The following is a 4,602-nucleotide window of genomic DNA, read 5'->3' as shown; positions in this document are numbered from 1 at the left end:
ATATTTTCATGAAAATAAGCTATTGATACGGTCAAATAACCTTTATTGGCAGTTTTCCATGGTGGCTATGTTGACTCACAGGCAAAATTAGCTTTGAATTTCTTAATATACATATTTTGTTAAGTAATAGTAATAATGTATAAATAGCCTTGTAAATAATCTGTTTAAACCCAAGGAACCACAAGAGCTTTGGTTACCTTTTATCTGCCTTGTCATTTTTATAGGAACTTGTCATTTTTTGTAGGGAACAAACATCTCACACTGTGCATAAGAGGTGTGTGTGTGTGTGTGTGTGTGTGTGTGTGTGTGTGTGTGTGTGTGTGTATGCACACCTATAATCTATATCTGCATCACATCCATACACTACTATTCTTAGGAAATTCTACCATTATTATAAATCTTCTCACTTTGCCATTTGATCTATGAAGGGGCCCAGACTAATGCTTTCCAGATCCTAGACCTTTAAGTTCACATGAATGAGAGATTCTGATTCATTTATTTTATCTCCAAAGAGTCTATCTATCCTACTTCATGACAGACCATTTCCTTTTTACACTGTACATGAACAAGTAGAAATAGATCTGTGTGGAAAATCATCTTTAGGTTCCCAGTCAAATAAAAAGAAAAGAAATGGTGCATTGAGGCCTAATGATGTCATTATGTTACACACAGTAATCCCAAGAAAATGCTTTACAATGAATACAAATTATGATGGCTAAGAAAAGGTTTATCTAGATTAATTGCTTAAGTAAATAAAAGCTCCATAGTCTTACAATAAAAATTTTAATTATGTTGGGAGGAAAATACTTTCTTTTGCATGGAATGTGCAAATGCTCATTCATTTGTTAGAGCATTTGATTAAATGCTCTCTCATTTTTACATTGGTTCTGATGTATTTAGAACTGTGCTATGGGCTAAAGGAACTCGGGGAAATAAAGGAAGCAATTACATAAGATTTGTATCAAGGCTTTCTTACTGTCATGAAATTTTACCAAAATCATTAGCTCTGTTCCTTCAGTATTTGAGAGATGACGGAACTAAACAGACTTCAAATAACTTAGCAAAGAGTTACTGACCTGCCCCATCACCCTGACTGCAGATTCCTCACTTAGAACAAGAAAAGTCCAGATATTCAATAAGGCAATTTTCTTTAAGAAGATGGCCATTGAAAGACCCCTGGAGGCTCAGGCCCCCAGGATCTCAGCTCAGGACCTCGGCCACCCCAATCACCAGGTGGAGGCGAAAACTTGATGCAAACAGCACGAGGCTTTATTGCAGTTGTTAAACAAGTTAACCCCATGTTAGCTCCGGCCTTTCATCCATCCACCATGGTGGATGACTAGGAAAGATGGCGAGAAGCCACTGCATAGAGATCTTATAGGGCAGCATAAGGGGAGTGTCTATGGGTATGCACAGGCTCAGGATTGGTGTGTCTCCAGGCTTGGAGGGCCTGCCCTGTGTTGATTGGTCAACTGGTCATTATGGCCCATAGGCCCTCCCAGGGTGATTGCTATGCTCTATGTGTCATTGCTGTGCACTTGTCCGTAAAGCACACACACAGCTGTAAAGCATAGCACCACCAGCTAACTTCTCATGGGTTCCTTGCCACGAGGCAGGCATCTGACCTCCTAATGACCAAAGGCAAGTTCAGGCAAGTACATGTTAGGCTATTAAGGGTGCCGAAATGCAGAGCTGGTCTGCATATAAAATTATCTGGCCTTCAGCCATCATATAAAATTATCTGGCTTTTCCTCCTGCCACCTAAAGTGAGCCATGGAGAGAAAACAGGTCTCTAAAGAAGAGTTTTGTGGACTGTTGAGGACCAAAAATTATCAATTATAAAGTTTCTCAGGGTCCAAAACTCTGCTCTATTTTTCTGGATTCTGATTCTCCATTGTCTTGCAGATGTTGGCTAAATTGCCACAGGAGGTCATGGCCTCAGTGGAGAAAGTCTCCTAGTTTGCATTACAACGGGCCTAGGCCTGAATGTGCCACACCTGTGCTGAGGGCTTTGTTTTATGTGCCAACGGACTGTTTAGGTGTGCTGTTAGGGTTAATAGAATTACTTGATAGTAGATGCTCTCTGAGGTCACCCCTGACTGTTGGAAAACAATTTAGGAGGCTGCTAGAATAAACTGGAGACTCCAGTTGCCAGCAAGGACTGAGAGACCTCCTGAAATAACAAGATGCCTGTGTCTGGTCTTTATCACCATTGGGTAGCTAGGAGTTTCCAGGTCCACACACCTCCATTCAGGGAAAGACTCTTGGCTGTTTGGATGGCTCCAATCACAGCTCCCAAGGACATCAGTCCAGAATAGATAGCCTCTGTAGCGTGGGACTGATACAAGCTGGGTCATGGCAGTGGACCAGAAGGCCATTTGCAGAGCATCTGTCATGCTATCTTTACTACCACAGACCATGGTAAGAATGTTCCTGAATGCACAATAGATATATTTGTCCTCTGTAATGTTGGGAGCATTGACACTAGTAATGATGTTCTCTAGTCTCTTGAGAACAAAAGAACCAGGATGAAACAGCCTACTTAGGAAAGTGACCTGCTGTGGGACAGGGGGGGTGGGACAGAGAAGAGGGAGATGACAAAATTTCCATCAGAAACAAAGTAGACATAGTCTGATAGAAGGGAAAATACAACACTTAATGCAGTTAATAGAGAAATGGAAATTGATCCTCATCATAAATGAGATGCTGTTGTAGAGAATGTAGTGCACATGATTGCCAGATAACTCAATATAAGTTAAGAAAATAAGGGGAGCAAAAATCTAATTACCATACTCCAACACTCTTTCCTTTGACTCTGGGTAGGCTAGCACCCACATAGAGATGGAAGATGCCAAAGAACAAACAGTGACACAGTAAAATCAGACACCTTACCCATATGGACTCACTATCTCATATCAGGCCTACTGAGGTATGTTGGGGGAAGAGGGATGTGAGTTGAAATGTGAGTACTTGGCCCTGGTACTCCAGAACTAGGCTGGGAGACAGAAATAATCAGACAAGCTGTGGGACATCCTGAAATACCAGCATTTAGAAGGAAAGAAGGAACAGAGCCTCAAGTTCAGCTTACATAATACAGCAATGACACATAAATATAAGAACAGTTCCACAGTGCTCAGGAACTTCCATTTATAAGAAAACAATTGGCTTTGTCTATCTGAGGCATCTAGAAATATGTAACAGCAATGCTGTTTTTAACCATGCCTCTTTATAGTTAAGGGAAAGGTTCATGGAAACACATACACACATGCTTGGTTTTGGCAAAGAACAAAAAGTTTGGGGGGTTCCAAACTCCTCAAATTTTAGACTTTGACTATGTAGAGCTTTTGTTTCTTTAGTATGTTGCTTCCACATCAATGAAGGTTTTAATATGCGAAAATGACATCTCAACTATGAACAGAATCCAGTCATATTTATTCTCATTTTGCCAACTTTTATATCTGTTTTGTGATACCCTGTGGAAGTAGATTTTGTAGAATTCAGAGATTATGCTTGATGTCTCTCTCTAAGATTCACAATCAGCTCTAACATTCCCAAGAGCATAATTATTAGACTATGATGAAAGGGAGAGGTGAAGAAACATGCGGCTTCTGCTATAGATTTAAGGAGTTCCTAGGAAATAAAAACACATAGGAAAATGCTGAAAGCTACAGATTGGGACAGAATGTTAAAGTTATGAAATAAAATTTTAAAAAGTCAACTTGTAAAAAAAAAAGCTGTAATCTTCCAATTAAAAAGAATATACTGAGTTCTTCATGTGTGTTCATGGGATATTTTCTCAGATATAGAAAAGAAATTGTATGATTATAAATTGTGAAAGTTGAAAACAAAGAATAGTATAGATAAGTTAACAACTACCAATACACAAACACACACACACACACACACACACACACAGAAGATGTTTTCTAGAAAACAGTGACAGTGTATGATTAGGGAAACTAGAATTCTAAGTGACTACTGCATGGACACAGTAAATTTTAAACTGAATCTTGGAAGACACTTAGGCAAAAAGCAAAAGGGGGAGGGGGTTGGAGCAATATAGCTCCTTCAAAGAGAGTGGGAAGCATATTTAGAAACAGATTCTCCAAAAGGAATGAAGTGCCAATAGTTCACCAGCTGTTACTGAAACCTGTGGTTTGTTCAAAGCAGGAACAGCAACTGTAAATGGAAGGAAAGATCAAGAAGCCTGCTTTTTCAAACTCAGGGAATGCTTTGAGACAGTGAGACCAAGAAAGCGGTGAGTGGAGTTCAGAGAGCTCCGCACTTCAAGCAAAATCTCTACTTATGTACATATGCTGCCTGCAATGTTAAGTTTTAGTGGAAATGTTCTGCAACTAATAGAAAAGCGGTGAGGATCCAAGGATCTTGAAAAAATCACAGAAGGCTCAGAGATGAACAAAAAATTAGACATAAGAAAAAAGAGGAAAAAAGAAGGAACATCAAGTGGCAAACTACAGAGTACTACTAGCTAATCTTAAACAGTTCTTTTTCCTTCCTTGTCTCCATTTCCTGTGTACTAGGTCACCTGTCAAGTTCTAGTTCTCTGTCAAGCCTTAAGTATTTGCTTATGAAATCCTTTTA

This window comes from Cricetulus griseus, chromosome 2, assembly GCF_003668045.3.
Source record: "Cricetulus griseus strain 17A/GY chromosome 2, alternate assembly CriGri-PICRH-1.0, whole genome shotgun sequence".
Taxonomy (NCBI): domain Eukaryota; kingdom Metazoa; phylum Chordata; class Mammalia; order Rodentia; family Cricetidae; genus Cricetulus; species Cricetulus griseus.
This window is presented reverse-complemented; position numbering follows the sequence as displayed.